The sequence below is a fragment of the Oncorhynchus kisutch genome, unplaced genomic scaffold, assembly GCF_002021735.2.
Source record: "Oncorhynchus kisutch isolate 150728-3 unplaced genomic scaffold, Okis_V2 Okis06b-Okis10b_hom, whole genome shotgun sequence".
NCBI classification, from domain to species: domain Eukaryota; kingdom Metazoa; phylum Chordata; class Actinopteri; order Salmoniformes; family Salmonidae; genus Oncorhynchus; species Oncorhynchus kisutch.
This window is the reverse complement of record NW_022261983.1, coordinates 7,580,370-7,598,133: the sequence shown is the minus strand read 5'-3', so window position 1 is coordinate 7,598,133 and position 17,764 is coordinate 7,580,370.

The following is a 17,764-nucleotide window of genomic DNA, read 5'->3' as shown; positions in this document are numbered from 1 at the left end:
CATTCCATCTATTTGATCTACTGTATTCTAGAACTAGCACGCATCATTCAACTGTTCAACCAATCATCAAGCCCTTTAGTTGAATCAGGTGTGCTAGTTCAGTGCTACAACAAAATTGTGAAATATTTGTGTCTCCCAGAGGTTTGAACAGAGTTTGACCATGTTAATCTGACGTTCATTTTGATGAGCACACCTGACAAATGAAACAAAGATTGCAACCCTTGCAAGAAGATTTAACAATCATGACAGTCAAGCATGTACACATGATAAAGACAGGAAGCACATTCCTCAGAGACATTGTGGTTTACCAATACACACTTAACCTGGCAACAAACCAGTTTGCCCTGCATGTCCTTGCAGTTGCGATGGGGAAAAAAATGCAATTTCCATGAGACCAGGGGCAGAGAACACTAAATGATTTATCCTGCAATCTCCTTCTGGTGGAGTGAAAGCCTTTCACATATTAACCCTGGGTCCCTGTAGTCTGGTGATAGAGCAGCCAAGGAGACAGAGATGGCAGGGTTGTGTTTATTAGGCACCAAATGGAAGAAAACAAACTGAAGTGGGGAGAAAACACCAGGACATGTCGAATCAGAAACACTCATTTGTGTTTTCAAGTGCAAAACATTTTCAAATGGTTTCTTTTTCATGCCCAAATGAACACGACCCAGGAAACCTCAGAGGAACACTTCTCTGAGCCAGCCTGATATCAGAGATATCTACAGTATCTCTGCATAGATGTCCCACAGACAGATCCAGGAGCAGGGCTTAAGGAGAGGAGGAGGCACCAAGCCTGAGGGAAGTCTGATAAATGTTTCAGGGTTGGGTTAAGCTATCTGAGAAAACCTCTCAGATGTTTCTTAGAACATTCAATGCCTCTGAGCCAGGAGGGACAAATAGAAAGATACATGTTGTAAAAACATTTGTCTTGTTGTTCGTGTTGTGGGGAAGAAAAAAGAACACAGGAAAACAGTCAGAGCCGTAAGAGATTGAGGGAGTCTTCAAATCTGTTAACATCAAGATCTTTGACAGATGGTCTTGGGTAACGTTGTCTATCTGTTTTTAAACAGCTGATTGGCTGTGGTTGAAAAGAAAATGGAAGACAAGTTGAAGAACGATTAGACGAAAAGTGAAAGTGGAATAAAGTTAAAAAGGACAGAGTGTCGAGGCCAGAACCTGTAGTCACTCAGAAGAGAGGACAGTTGATAATGGTAGTGTTATGTTGTGTGGGCGTTTAGTTAACATGACTGGAAGTGTCTTTCAACAGTAACCCTTTGCCTGCTTGTGTGGCTCAGTAGTCAGGTCTTTCATCAATTCAAGGTGAAGTTTAATCCGCAAATATATCCTCTCTCTATATATTAAATGAGTCATTTAGCAGACGCTCTTATCCAGAGAGACTTACGGGAGCAATTAGAGTTAAGTGCCTTGCTCAAGGGCATAGCATAAGATTTTTCTCCTAGATGGCTCAGGGATTCAAACCAGAGGAGAAGTGACACCATCCTGGGATGTGCTGTAAACCACTCTGGGACTGCAGGAGGGGTGAAATGCCACATTGTCCCTTACGATTACAAACGTTGGCAGATTTCGCCTCACTGCAACCCTTTCCTCACCTGGTACAACCTTCCATAGAGGTCATCCAGGAATGTAATGAGACGCTCGGTGTTGTATGGCACAACCCTTCCATAGAGGTCATCCAGGAATGTAATGGGACGCTCGGTGTTGTATGGCACAACCTTCCATAGAGGTCATCCAGGAATGTAATGAGACGCTCGGTGTTGTATGGCACAACCTTCCATAGAGGTCATCCAGGAATGTAATGGGACGCTCGGTGTTGTATGGCACAACCTTCCATAGAGGTCATCCAGGAATGTAATGAGACGCTCGGTGTTGTATGGCACAACCTTCCATAGAGGTCATCCAGGAATGTAATGGGACGCTCGGTGTTGTATGGCACAACCTTCCATAGAGGTCATCCAGGAATGTAATGAGACGCTCGGTGTTGTATGGCACAACCTTCCATAGAGGTCATCCAGGAATGTAATGGGACGCTCGGTGTTGTATGGCACAACCCTTCCATAGAGGTCATCCAGGAATGAAATGAGACGCTCGGTGTTGTATGGCACAACCTTCCATAGAGGTCATCCAGGAATGAAATGAGACGCTCGGTGTTGTATAGCACACCCTTCCATAGAGGTCGTCCAGGAATGAAATGAGACGCCCGGTGTTGTATGGCCCAATTAGCGGATTGTGTAACAATAATCCATCACAGGACATTGTGATGTTGTCACCCCTCTGGCCCGGGACGTCCACTGTGGCTCTTTTCCCAGTCACATTCCTGTCTCACCGCCGTGTTTTGGCCAACTTGAAACCAGTCTCATCCACAAAGATGAATATGTGGGGTGTTTTCCTGGCTTCAATCTCCATGACTCTCTAAAATACATGCACAAGGCAACATAAGAGTTAGGCTATTACGGAGGTTTACATTACAGCTTAAAACATGCCATTGTGTGCCTCTGCCCTGTTTGGTTTAGTTCAAAACCAGTTCTGTATTTTATAGTCATCTTACCTGGACATATTGGTTCCTGAGTTGCTTGACTCGTTCCACTCAAAGGGGACAGTGTACAACTGCTTCATCCTGAATTTCAAGACTCTAGAAATAGTTGTTATGCTTACATTGTGAATATTTCCAAATGTAATGTCTGTCAACACTGTCCCGAATCTCTGTGAGTTTTATGCCATTGTTTTTGATGATTTCAGTTTCCTGCACAGCAGTGAAAGTCCTACCTCTCCTGCCTGTGGGAGGTAACCATTGGCTCCTAAGCAGAAATACAAAAACAATTACACACAAGTGGGTTTGGAGGCTTTGCTCAATTGACATTCCCGGTAATGTGCAGTTCAGTCAGATGCCCTTGCAGAATGCACATCTTACCTGTTGTTTTGCCGGAAATTTCTGTTGAGCGTTACAGATTTGGCTGCACTCTCAGACCAGCCTCTCTCATTGATAGATCATGATTTATTACATGATCAGTTATAGTGGCCCTAATCTCATCTGAGTACAGCTCTTGATCTTCCTCTCAGTCTTCTTCCACCATCCATACGTACTCCTCTCCCAGCCACTCTTCTTCCTGTCAGCCACTTCTCTATATCTGGCTGGGTCCATGTTTACATTACAGTACAGCATTACTCATAAGATGTCCCCTTCTGTATAGATGGTAATGTAATTGAAAGACTAACACCTGGGTAGGTGTTCAGCTACAATGGGAATCAGCTTTGGTTGGTCTAATTTTGTTGATAGTATTTCATTTGTAGATTAGAAATATATTTCAATACGGTATTACATAGAAATATGTAGTCATTGAATGCATTTTGTGCCAAAGCAATGAAAAATGATCCACAGTTTAGCCCACATAGACTGCTGTTGTGCTCACTGTGTGAAGAGCTGTTGTGCTCACTGTGTGAAGAGCTGTTGTGCTCACTGTGTGAAGAGCTGTTGTGCTCACTGTGTGAAGAGCTGTTGTGCTCACTGTGTGAAGAGCTGTTGTGCTCACTGTGTGAAGAGCTGTTGTGCTCACTGTGTGAAGAGCTGTTGTGCTCACTGTGTGAAGAGCTGTTGAAAGGGTCCTATGTATGTAACTTTTAATTTTTGATGGTTTGATGGTTGTTTAATAAAAGTGTGTTAAAATCATAGTGTGTCTGGTCTTTATTTCCTTATTTTAAAATCAATCACAAATAAGCATGTTTCAGAAGTTCATTGCTGCAAAATGTACATTCTTTTCATTATTTGATGGTACTCAAAGTAAAGTCCTTGAAAGACACATTCACAATGCTTTTGGTGTAGTGCACATTGAACTGCATAAAAATAACAGCATAGAACGTCAGCCAGTTTAGTTTAGTCCAGTTTAGTTTAGTCCAGTTTAGTTTAGTCCAGTTTAGTCTAGTGACATGTCTGCTGTTGTCTGAAGTCCTTTTATGGCCTGGACAAACTGTCCAAATACAGCTACGGAGCTGATGTTAAACGAGGCAGTCTGGGCCATCTCAGCCACCCTGGCTGTCCCGGCCGCTGCCCCGGCCGCTGTCCCGGCCGCTGTCCCGGCCGCTGTCCTGGCCGCTGTGATGATTCTGCTGCTGATGCTGGGCTTAGTGTCTCCAGGTATGTGGCCTCGGTCTCCCTCATGAAGTTCAGGTATTCGCTGGTTGTGCTCGCAGTGTTTTCTCTTCCCTGGGAAAATATATAGGCAGAAGTAATGAGGTGCACAGTCCAGGAATAATAAGGTACAGACACCAAAGTTAACCTGAGGTCAGCCACAAATCTTATCCACAAAGGCCAGTGTGAGGCCAACCAGATCAACCAACCAGATACACAAATGATGCAAATAATATAAGGTCTTGGGTCATAATATAATTAATTGAATCAGTGTGAGTTTTATATATAGATTCCTAGATTCAGACTGTCTCCTTGAATAACGTTTAGAAACATAACCCTGCCAGGACAAAAGCCCTCTGTGAATGAGATTGCCCACCCCTGTTGAAGACAGCTCAATTGTGTGATTAGGGCTAAGCAAGTGAACATGGCAATCAATTGACGTTGAACTGTTTACCAACCGAGAATGGACCCTGGGTGTCTGGGGGTGCAGGTCTCAGCGGTTGCAGTATCATTGATTGTTTCGATGGACCCTTGGCTCATCGTGGTGCAGGTCTCAGCGGTTGCAGTATCATTGATTGTTTCGATGGACCCTTGGCTCATCGTGGTGCAGGTCTCAGCGGTTGCAGTAGTGTTGATTGTTTAGATGGACCCTGGGTGTCTGGGGGTGCAGGTCTCAGCGGTTGCAGTATCATTGATTGTTTCGATGGACCCTGGGTGTCTGGGGGTGCAGGTCTCAGCGGTTGCAGTAGCGTTGATTGTTTAGATGGACCCTGGGTGTCTGGGGGTGCAGGTCTCAGCGGTTGCAGTATCATTGATTGTTTAGATGGACCCTGGGTGTCTGGGGGTGCAGGTCTCAGCGGTTGCAGTAGCGTTGATTGTTTAGATGGACCCTGGGTGTCTGGGGGTGCAGGTCTCAGCGGTTGCAGAATCATTGATTGTTTAGATGGACCCTGGGTGTCTGGGGGTGCAGGTCTCAGCGGTTGCAGTATCATTGATTGTTTCGATGGACCCTGGGTGTCTGGGGGTGCAGTATCATTGATTGTTTCGATGGACCCTGGGTGTCTGGGGGTGCAGGTCTCAGCGGTTGCAGTAGCGTTGATTGTTTAGATGGACCCTGGGTGTCTGGGGGTGCAGGTCTCAGCGGTTGCAGTATCATTGATTGTTTAGATGGACCCTGGGTGTCTGGGGGTGCAGGTCTCAGCGGTTGCAGTATCATTGATTGTTTCGATGGACCCTGGGTGTCTGGGGGTGCAGTATCATTGATTGTTTCGATGGACCCTGGGTGTCTGGGGGTGCAGGTCTCAGCGGTTGCAGTAGCGTTGATTGTTTAGATGGACCCTGGGTGTCTGGGGGTGCAGGTCTCAGCGGTTGCAGTATCATTGATTGTTTCGATGGACCCTGGGTGTCTGGGGGTGCAGGTCTCAGCAGTTGCAGTATCATTGATTGTTTAGATGGACCCTGGGTGTCTGGGGGTGCAGGTCTCAGCGGTTGCAGTATCATTGATTGTTTCGATGGACCCTGGGTGTCTGGGGGTGCAGGTCTCAGCGGTTGCAGTAGCGTTGATTGTTTAGATGGACCCTGGGTGTCTGGGGGTGCAGGTCTCAGCGGTTGCAGTATCATTGATTGTTTCGATGGACCCTGGGTGTCTGGGGGTGCAGGTCTCAGCGGTTGCAGTAGCGTTGATTGTTTAGATGGACCCTGGGTGTCTGGGGGTGCAGGTCTCAGCGGTTGCAGTAGCGTTGATTGTTTAGATGGACCCTGGGTGTCTGGGGGTGCAGGTCTCAGCGGTTGCAGTATCATTGATTGTTTAGATGGACCCTGGGTGTCTGGGGGTGCAGGTCTCAGCGGTTGCAGTATCATTGATTGTTTCGATGGACCCTGGGTGTCTGGGGGTGCAGTATCATTTATTGTTTCGATGGACCCTGGGTGTCTGTGGGTGCAGGTCTCAGCAGTTGCAGTATCATTGATTGTTTCGATGGACCCTGGGTGTCTGGGGGTGCAGGTCTCAGCGGTTGCAATATCATTGATTGTTTCGATGGACCCTGGGTGTCTGGGGGTGCAATATCATTGATTGTTTCGATGGACCCTGGGTGTCTGGGGGTGCAGGTCTCAGCGGTTGCAATATCATTGATTGTTTCGATGGACCCTGGGTGTCTGGGGGTGCAGGTCTCAGCGGTTGCAATATAATTTATTGTTAAGATGGACCCTGGGTGTCTGGGGGTGCAGGTCTCAGCGGTTGCAGTAGCGTTGATTGTTTAGATGGACCCTGGGTGTCTGGGGGTGCAGGTCTCAGCGGTTGCAGTATCATTGATTGTTTCGATGGACCCTGGGTGTCTGGGGGTGCAGGTCTCAGCGGTTGCAGTAGCGTTGATTGTTTAGATGGACCCTGGGTGTCTGGGGGTGCAGGTCTCAGCGGTTGCAGTAGCGTTGATTGTTTAGATGGACCCTGGGTGTCTGGGGGTGCAGGTCTCAGCGGTTGCAGTATCATTGATTGTTTAGATGGACCCTGGGTGTCTGGGGGTGCAGGTCTCAGCGGTTGCAGTATCATTGATTGTTTCGATGGACCCTGGGTGTCTGGGGGTGCAGTATCATTGATTGTTTCGATGGACCCTGGGTGTCTGGGGGTGCAGGTCTCAGCGGTTGCAGTAGCGTTGATTGTTTAGATGGACCCTGGGTGTCTGGGGGTGCAGGTCTCAGCGGTTGCAGTATCATTGATTGTTTCGATGGACCCTGGGTGTCTGGGGGTGCAGGTCTCAGCAGTTGCAGTATCATTGATTGTTTAGATGGACCCTGGGTGTCTGGGGGTGCAGGTCTCAGCGGTTGCAGTATCATTGATTGTTTCGATGGACCCTGGGTGTCTGGGGGTGCAGGTCTCAGCGGTTGCAATATCATTGATTGTTTCGATGGACCCTGGGTGTCTGGGGGTGCAATATCATTGATTGTTTCGATGGACCCTGGGTGTCTGGGGGTGCAGGTCTCAGCGGTTGCAATATCATTGATTGTTTCGATGGACCCTGGGTGTCTGGGGGTGCAGGTCTCAGCGGTTGCAGTAGCGTTGATTGTTTAGATGGACCCTGGGTGTCTGGGGGTGCAGGTCTCAGCGGTTGCAGTATCATTGATTGTTTCGATGGACCCTGGGTGTCTGGGGGTGCAGGTCTCAGCAGTTGCAGTATCATTGATTGTTTAGATGGACCCTGGGTGTCTGGGGGTGCAGGTCTCAGTGGTTGCAATATCATTGATTGTTTCGATGGACCCTGGGTGTCTGGGGGTGCAATATCATTGATTGTTTCGATGGACCCTGGGTGTCTGGGGGTGCAGGTCTCAGCGGTTGCAATATCATTGATTGTTTCGATGGACCCTGGGTGTCTGGGGGTGCAGGTCTCAGCGGTTGCAATATCATTGATTGTTAAGATGGACCCTGGGTGTCTGGGGGTGCAGGTCTCAGCGGTTACAGTATCATTGATTGTTTCGATGGACCCTGGGTGTCTGGGGGTGCAGGTCTCAGCGGTTGCAGTAGCGTTGATTGTTTAGATGGACCCTGGGTGTCTGGGGGTGCAGGTCTCAGCGGTTGCAGTATCATTGATTGTTTCGATGGACCCTGGGTGTCTGGGGGTGCAGGTCTCAGCGGTTGCAGTAGCGTTGATTGTTTAGATGGACCCTGGGTGTCTGGGGGTGCAGGTCTCAGCGGTTGCAGTATCATTGATTGTTTAGATGGACCCTGGGTGTCTGGGGGTGCAGGTCTCAGCGGTTGCAGTATCATTGATTGTTTCGATGGACCCTGGGTGTCTGGGGGTGCAGGTCTCAGAGGTTGCAGTAGCGTTGATTGTTTAGATGGACCCTGGGTGTCTGGGGGTGCAGGTCTCAGCGGTTGCAGTATCATTGATTGTTTCGATGGACCCTGGGTGTCTGGGGGTGCCGGTCTCAGCAGTTGCAGTATCATTGATTGTTTAGATGGACCCTGGGTGTCTGGGGGTGCAGGTCTCAGCGGTTGCAGTATCATTGATTGTTTCGATGGACCCTGGGTGTCTGGGGGTGCAGGTCTCAGCGGTTGCAATATCATTGATTGTTTCGATGGACCCTGGGTGTCTGGGGGTGCAATATCATTGATTGTTTCGATGGACCCTGGGTGTCTGGGGGTGCAGGTCTCAGCGGTTGCAATATCATTGATTGTTTCGATGGACCCTGGGTGTCTGGGGGTGCAGGTCTCAGCGGTTGCAGTATCGTTGATTGTTTAGATGGACCCTGGGTGTCTGGGGGTGCAGGTCTCAGCGGTTGCAGTATCATTGATTGTTTCGATGGACCCTGGGTGTCTGGGGGTGCAGGTCTCAGCAGTTGCAGTATCATTGATTGTTTAGATGGACCCTGGGTGTCTGGGGGTGCAGGTCTCAGTGGTTGCAGTATCATTGATTGTTTCGATGGACCCTGGGTATCTGGGGTGCAGGTCTCTGAGGTTGTGGCTTCAACGTTGGAGCTCACAGCTTCCTCTGATGCCACAGGTTCAGGAATGTCCTTTGAAAAGTATGTTTGTTTTGAATCATATAAAGTTGAATACTCAGTCAAACATGTATCTATGTCCACGGTGTTGTGCTTCCAAGGATGTTTATGTAACACGTTATCAGTTCACGTCTTGGGCAGTGCTCACTCACACGCTACAGCTAGCTACGCTAACGACATTGGTAGCTAGCTAGATAGTCATTTGGTTAAAAACTATGTAATACCATGCTGATCGTCGCTGCTCATTATTATCATGGCTTTAAATAATGCTGTCAGTGATGTCCAATCCAGCGTCTCTCCACTAGACGTCACTGGTTGCATCCAAGCACAATGTTGACTGTTTTATAGGTTAACGTATCCTGGTATTCCTGGTGGAAGAATCCAGTTGCCTCTGGATGCTGGAGTCTGCCCAGATGTTTAAAAGAGCTTGGACATCTCCAACTGACCAATTTGCTGCTTCCATTATTAGCTTTAGAGGTATTCGTTAGTGTAGCTTTACCTTTCGTAGTCAGATTGACCTTCTCTTTTAAAAATGGAGCCCGTGACTCGTGCATGAGTATTAACAACATACACAGCACTGTGACATCTTTGCGTGAGACCAATCATTGAGTACGGCTATTTATAACCCCGCCCACTGGCCTACTTGGTTCAAGGTCAGTACCAGATATCAAACGAGGCTGGATATCCCGCTTGGTTCCAGGAATCAAGCGGGCCGCGGGCAAGTGGGAATGAAATAGGGGCCATGATATTCATGGCACGGCACCATAACAGTCCACAGGGAGAAGGTAACACGGAGTCAGGCCCGTGGTATTTATTGGAAGCTAATGACAAGTGTTACATTTTTAATGTGCTGCCTTTATTTACTGTCCTATTGTGGCTGTGACATTTGATTGGCCTGTTTGTCAGGTAATTACGTGGTTGACAAACGCCCGTAGAAAGGACCAACACTGGCAGAGAGAATAGAGAGTAACTATATAACCATATGACGCCCTAATACATATTTAGTGCACTACTTTTGACCAGGACCTATAGGGAACTGGTCAGGAGTAGTTAACTACATAGGGAATAGGACTAAAATATCACTTAGGAAGCTGGTTGCTTGGTGATGTTCTTTTGTTATGATTTGAATGATGAAACTACCATTTGGGATTTGATGTAACAGGGACAATTGACAAAAGGTCAATTCCAATCTGTATAGTCTACAGATTCATTGAATTCAGCTGTATGTGTCAATATGGACGGCTTAATGTAGACTCACAGGTAATGTGATTGGGAGTACGGGATTAATGAGTTAATGTTTTGGAATGAGTTTGTGTTACTGGAAACTTAAATAAGCTTTGGGCTTTTCATAATTGAACCAATGTACAGTATCTTTAAACTGTTTCATCATGCAGGACTATTGCTCTTTATAATTGGTGCCTACTGGCACTCTGCTACTTTCATGAATGTTCTTGGTATAGGGTAGTCTGTCCTTCAGTATAGGATCTAAAGGTAACATTGACTATGATTTAATACTCTAATATCCCACTTCAAATCACAAAATAGATTTTCCGTGCCCTAAAACTTCTCCTTCAAAAGATTACGTTACTAAAGAACTGATAAAGATTTAATTTTGGTCCTTTTTGACAGTTTACCTTCAAGTGTATGATCTTATCTTATTGCTAAGGGAATGTAAGGTTTTCATTGGATAATAATCTTGACAACCCAGAGCAAAATTCTGCCAGATACCCAATTAGGTTCTGGGGGGAGAGATATGAAATCTGAAAGATGTGCACACCTGGTCCAGATAATCAGGGATGACCCGGGGACATAGAGATGTGACCTTCTAGGAGAGCTCCTTTCTGGATCCCTTCCATGTAGACACTATGGATCAGTGGGTTAGAGCATGCTGCTGGTAACATCAGGGTTGTGGGTTCAACTGCCACATACTATATATGGTACTAAATATGTATCAATGTTCATAGTTCTGTTTGTCACTGTGGATAAACTTGTCTGCTAAATGACTGTGGTAAAAGTCTGAAGCCACACAAGGACATTTACCCATGCAGTCACCCTCTTCTTGCTCTGAGAATACCCTGGCAGGCCCAATCAACGGCCAATGTTCCCTCAGGCACAATAAACATTCAATGTTCCCTCGGTCTTGGTTCTCAAGAAGAAAACTCAAATAGAATGGAACTAAACAAGTTCCATGATGATGTCGTCCCAGCTATTTATACAGTGGTTCCCTAATTAGAAAGTCTGTCCGAATTAAATGAAATCCAATCAGTAGCTGAGGGCTAATGCTTTGACTTCTCTACACGCCAGAATGATTCTTCCTTGGTTGGCATTAGACAATTAGACCAAACGGCTGTATTGCCATTAACCTTAGAGAAGACATTTTGGGGCTGTTGTTCTCATTTTGGTTAGTTTTTCATAATGTGCTGTTCCTGGTCAAGTTGTTCTCTACATTCAAGTAGTCCCTCTTGTTCCTCTTATTTAGATATGAGAGCATGCTGCTTCCGCATACTGATGATGTTCTGTGGCTGTCAGTGTTAGTAGGTCTGTGGTGATAGCTTTCAACATGGTTGCAGACAGTTGCAGTGAGAAAGGAAGCCCAGTGAAGACGTCAGACCACACATGCTTTTAAAAATGAAATTATGCTTTGGTGGGTGGGGTCTATTGATATTTAACTTGAACTTGACACTTGTCTGGTCAAACAGCGAGCAATTACAATTGTAAAGGAAAGGGCCAATGCCAGCCATCCAGCCAGCCAGCCAGCCAATGCCAGCCATCCAGCCAGACAGCCAATGCCAGCCATCCAGCCAGCCAGCCAATGCCAGCCATCCAGCCAGACAGCCAATGCCAGCCATCCAGCCAGACAGCCAATGCCAGCCAGCCAGACAGCCAATGAAAGCCATCCAGCCAGACAGCCAATGCCAGCCAGCCAGACAGCCAATGCCAGCCATCCAGCCAGCCAGCCAATGCCAGCCAGCCAATGCCAGCCAATACCACCCAGCCAATGCTAGCCATCCAGCCAGCCACCAATGCCAGCCAGCCAGACAGCCAATGCCAGCCAGCCAATGCCAGCCATCCAGCCAGACAGCCAATGCCAGCCAGCCAGGCACAGTTGGTGGACATTTTTAAGAGAATAACACAGTCCTTCACCAGCTCTCCACGATGCTTCATCATGAAGTCATTATCTGGAGAGGGTGCCAACATTAATGGGAGGGTGAGGACAGTGCATTCCTGGTTTGTATTCGAGTGGTGCTGGGCCAGACGAGGAAGTGGGGGAGATCAGAGGCTGATTAAATCAATCGTTGTCTCTCGTCTAGCTCCGCCATCGCACATTTTAATTTTGCACAATAGAGCGCAGGCTTAAAGAACCTCTAAGAGTCTCTCCACACTATACACTCCTCCTCTCCTCCACTTTCACGAAGCAGCCCAGCTTTGCTGTGTGTGGCATTGTGTACTCAGCTGAATATGAGATTTTAAAAAATCTCTGGTCCTCGAGCACTCGAAACAGTAAAGATTTTTTTTAAAGCAAAGAACACCTGATTCTACTTATTAACTAATCATCAAGCCGTTAATAAGTTGAATCAGGTGTTTTCTATCCGGGGCTACAACAAAAATGTGTGCTGTCCGGGGTACTCGAAGACCGGAGTTGGGAAACAATTATTTAGAAGTAGGGAAATAGAATTATGCCATCCATTTTTAGGATGGAGTCACCAACTGACTTTTGCCTTTTCTAAGTCCCTTTTCTTAACTACCAGATCTTTCTGTAGCATTACGGTCTTGTTGGCTGGGACACAGTGTACATTATTCTCTTTCTGTATCATTACAGTCTTGTTGGCTGGGTCACAGTGTACTTTATTCTCTTTCTGTATCATTACAGTCTTGTTGGCTGGGTCACAGTGTACATTATTCTCTTTCTGTATCATTATAGTCTTGTTGGCTGGGACACAGTGGAGCATAAGATGACTAAAGAGCACTAGAGGTGGAGATTCTGTGTTGGTGCCCTTGGGGCCAGCTGGCAAGATGAGGACGAGTGAGGGAGTGTGAGTTTCGTTCCATAGCATTTGCTCCCCCAGGACATGTCTGTCACTTCACAAACTGTCACTTCTGGTAGGGATTAGACACATAGGCTTAGCTGGCTTTCACTATCTGTAAACTGTCTGTGACCCAGACAGCCTTTTGAAATTCTGTCCCTGCCAGTCACCAAACGTCAATGGTATACGATGCAGTGTCAAATAAATGGCAAAGACAATGGCAGAGCGACAGGAACAACAGTCTGAATAGAACATCATGACATTTTCCATTAATCGTCTGATCGAGGCATAGTGTTATGACATAAGAAGTTATATCAGGAATATTTCAAGGGTAACAATGTATTGTAAATGAATGTGATTTCATTTGAAAGTCTCTCACAATATGTGTCATTAGACTAAATGTGATACAGAAAAAGAAGAGCAAAACATTAAATCCAAAAACAAATTCCACTCCTGTCTGTTGCCGTAAAGGTATATCACTTCCCTTCCCTCTCCTCCCTCCATCAATCCCCCCTCCCTCCATCAATTCCCCCTCCCTCCATCAATCCCCTCTCCCTCCATCAATTCCCCCTCCCTCCATCAATCCCCTCTCCCTCCATCAATTCCCCCTCCCTCCATCAATCCCCCCTCCCTCCATCAATTCCCCCTCCCTCCATCAATCCCCTCTCCCTCCATCAATCCCCTCTCCCTCCATCAATCCCCCCTCCCTCCATCAATCCCCCCTCCCTCCATCAATCCCCCCTCCCTCCATCATCCTCCCTCCCTCCATCAATCCCCCCTCCCTCCATCAATCCCCGCTGCCTCCATCAATCCCCCCTCCCTCCATCAATCCCCCCTCCCTCCATCAATCCCCGCTGCCTCCATCAATCCCCCCTCCCTCCATCAATCCCCCCTACCTCCATCAATCCCCCCTCCCTCCATCATCCTCCCTCCCTCCATCAATCCCCCCTCCCTCCATCAATCCCCCCTCCCTCCATCAATCCCCCCTCCCTCCATCAATCCCCTCTCCCTCCATCAATCCCCCCTCCCTCCATCAATCTCCTCTCCCTCCATCAATCCCCCCTCCCTCCATCATCCTCCCTCCCTCCATCAATCCCCCCTCCCTCCATCAATCCTCCCTCCCTCCATCAATCACCCCTCCCTCCATCAATCCCCCCTCCCTCCATCAATCCCCCCTCCCTCCATCAATCCCCCTTCCCTCCATCAATCCCCCCTCCCTCCATCAATCCCCCCTCCCTCCATCAATCCCCCCTCCCTCCATCAATCCCCCCTCCCTCCATCAATCCCCCCTCCCCATCCCTGCCCACAAACAATAAAACATCCCCACATCCCCCTCCGTCTCCACTGACAACAACACAACAGAATGCTTTTCTTAGCTGCTACCATCATCAGCTCAATTTCCTGTGTCTGGTCATAGATCAAACCCAAATATCATTAAACGTTTAACTGTGACAGTGGTGCCTATCAGAGGAACAAAGCTAATAAAGCTGACTCTAATGAATAGCTAGCAACAAAGCTAACTCTAATGCATAGCTAGCAACAAAGCTGACAGTAATGAATGGCTAACAACAAAGCTGACAGTAATGAATGGCTAGCTGGACATGATTCATGAGGTCATGGAAGCTGGAGATAAGAGCATCAGCCAGAGCCGGGAAGGGAGGGGAACTGCAGCGGCCAAAACCAAAATGTGCCAGCTAACTGGCGCCGTGAAAATGTCAGAGGCTACATGGTCCGACCTCCAGGTGGACTGTTTGCTCAGATGCTCCACCATCCACTGTGATAAATGTTTGTTTTTTTCTTCAATATTCCACTGTTGATACAGTCCCAAAATGTTCTGCATGTCAGCAGTCAAGTGTTCAAGGTATTGGACTTTCAAGAAGCAACGTGTCACTGGCCACATCATCATGATGATGCAAAACTTGACTGCTGACATACACATGTTTTTGATTGTATCAACACTGGGCTATAGAAGAAAAATACAACAACAAAAAGTTTGTGAGTGAATTTTCACTTTAAAGTATTGCCTCCATAATAGTGTCCATGTCTGAGTAGGATACAGCACCGTCATGTATAAACCACTCTATGCTCCCACTGGCACAACACATGTTATACCGTTATCCAGAGTGACTTACAGGATAAATTAGAATGAAGTCCTGTGAGATGCCTAAGACAGCACTACAGGGAGACAGGACAGACAGCTGATCGTCCTCGCAGTGGCAAACCATGTGTAACAACACCTGCACAGGATCGGTACATCCAAACATCACACCTGCGGGACAGGTACAGGATGGCAACAGCAACTGCCCAAGTTACACCAGGAACGCACAATCCCTCCATCAGTGCTCAGACTGTCCCCAATAGGCTGAGAGAGGCTGGATTGAGGGCTTGTAGGCCTGTTGTAAGGCAGGTCCTCACCAGACATCACTGGCAACAACGTCGCCTATAGGTACAAACCCACCGTTGCTGAACCAGACAGGACTGGCAAAAAGTGCTCTTCACTGACGAGTCACAGTTTTGTCTCCCCAGGGGTGATGGTCGGATTGCGTTTATTGTCAAAGGAATGAGCGTTACACCGAGGCCTGTACTCTGGAGGTGGTGTGTCACAGCAGCATCGGACTGAGTTTGTTGTCATTGCAGGCAATCTCAACGGTGTGCGTTACAGGGAAGACATCATCCTCCCTCATGGGGGACCTGACATGACCCTCCAGCATGACAGTGCCACCAGCCATACTGCTCATTCTGTGTGTGATTTCCTGCAAGACAGGAATGTCAGTGTTCCGCCATGGCCAGCGAAGAGCCCGGATCTCAATCCCATTGTGCACGTCTGGGACCTGTTGGATCAGAGGGTGAGAGCTAGGGCCATTCCCCCCAGAAATGTCCAGGAACTTACAGGTGCCTTGGTGGAAGAGTGGGGTAACATCTCACAGCAAGAACTGACAAATCTGGTGCAGTCCATGAGGAGGAGATGCACTGCAGTACTTAAAGCAGCTGGTGGCCACACCAGATACTGACTGTTACTTTTGATTTTGACCCCTCCCTTTTATTCAAAGACATATTATTCCATTTCTGTTAGTCACATGTCTGTGGAACTTGTTCAGTTTATGTCTCAGTTGTTGAATCTTGTTATGTTCATACAAATATTTACACACGTTAAGTTTGCTGAAAATAAACGCAGTTGACAGTGAGAGGACGTTTCTTTTTTTGCTGAATTTATTTGCTTTAAGTTCTTTACATTTACATTTTGGTCATTTATCAGACAATCTTTTCCAGGGCAATGAGTAGGCTACACACAATTGCAATTATGCACATACTGCACACATACAAGCATGCTAGTCAGCTCTTGGACCTGCCTCGCGTGTGATGAGGGCAAAGTCCATTGTTTTCTCTGGGCTACTGCACTGTAGAGAAATGATATAGCCACCAAAGGCTTAGTTTGAATCTAAGTAATTATACTCCCACACACAGACGAAGGCTGATCGGCGAGGGCAAAAAAGGTGTGTGTGTGTGTGTGTGTGTGTGTGTGTGTGTGTGTGTGTGTGTGTGTGTGTGTGTGTGTGTGTGTGTGTGTCCGTGTGTGTGTGTGTGTGTGTGTGTGTGTGTGTGTGTGTGTGTGTGTGTGTGTGTGTGTGTGTGTGTGTGTCCGTGTGTGTGTGTGTGTCCGTGTCCGTGTCCGTAACTGTATGTTTACATGAGTCATTAAGTATACAATAAGCTCTTGACTGACCCACATACTCTCACTGGATGATAGATCAGTAAATCACGATAAGGGGACAGGAAGTTAAAAGAAGCATCAACTATGAATTAAATCCCTCCACAGCCCTGCTGGTGCATAGAGAAGTATACAATGTTCCAAAGGCTAATCTGTATGCAAGATCAGTGTAGTCCAGAGCTCCATTTTCACATTGACCTAACATATGGTTTTCGTGATCTGATCTAAGACTATCAGTGTTGGTGGAATTTACACAAGTTTTTGTTACTCATTGTGTATTTATTATTACTTGTGTTTTTATGTGTTACTTTTCCATTATTTGACTTGTTTCTTTCTCTCTGCATTGTTGGGAAGGGCCCGTAAACAGTGGTGTGTGTTTATGGATGCCAGGGGAAGCCAGGCTTGCCCAAAAAAATTGACCTTTATAATTTATCTTTTGTCTCTTTGTATTTCATAAAAATCCTTCAATTTGCAAGAGCCTGAAAGTGTTTCACTGGAAAAAGCATCCAAGCGAACGAAACAGTGCCCCTCCATCGCAGTATTTGTAGCGTATCTATCTGATGCTGTCTGGTAAGAAAGAGTATGATAGTGTTGCCGCCCGTAGCATTGAATGCAAGGGAAGCCAGAGAGCATTTGGCCTCGTGCCGTAATTAAAAAAATATATAATAGCCAATCAGCGTTGAGCTAAACTGAGCAAGCTCAGCTGTGAATGGTCCTGGCACACCAAAATAAAGTGTCAAGGGAAGCCAGTTTGGATTTGGCTTTAGACCAATCACATCACAAGCCGAATCTGAATCTCGTTGTGTTAGTGTCCTCCGGTGGCTAGGTAGCTAGCTAAAATCATCCCTTTCCTAAATTTGCCATGGATGGAGATTTGGACTTATGGTTTTACTTAATTCTCTGTACTGGCCAATGATTATTACGGCAATTCTGATCCAACCATAAGTTCATATATTATGCCCCTGGCCTAAGAGGATGGAAGTTCAACATGTAACTAGATGTAGTGGGCTAATGTTAACTAGCTTGGTTGGTGTATCATTGCCCATGAAAGGAAGTTAGGCTAGCAAGCAAGTATTTTAGCCAGGTAGCCTAGGACAACAAAAACTAAAAGTGTGTACTGTATGACAGAGTTGTAGACCGTTTAGGCAACATGAAAGAGAGGAGGATGGCATTGGCGTTTCTCTACAAGTAGGTTGATTCAACATGTTTTTTTGACTTGCACGCACACACACACACACACACACAAACACACAGAAATCAGTACCATGGACAGCCACATCATATTTAGCTCATGTAGATTGGACTAAGTCGTTTTTGGTTTCTTTTAGTTCTCATTGTATTAGACTAAGCAGAGTTGATTAGATGATGTTGAAATGTTGCAGTGTAAATATG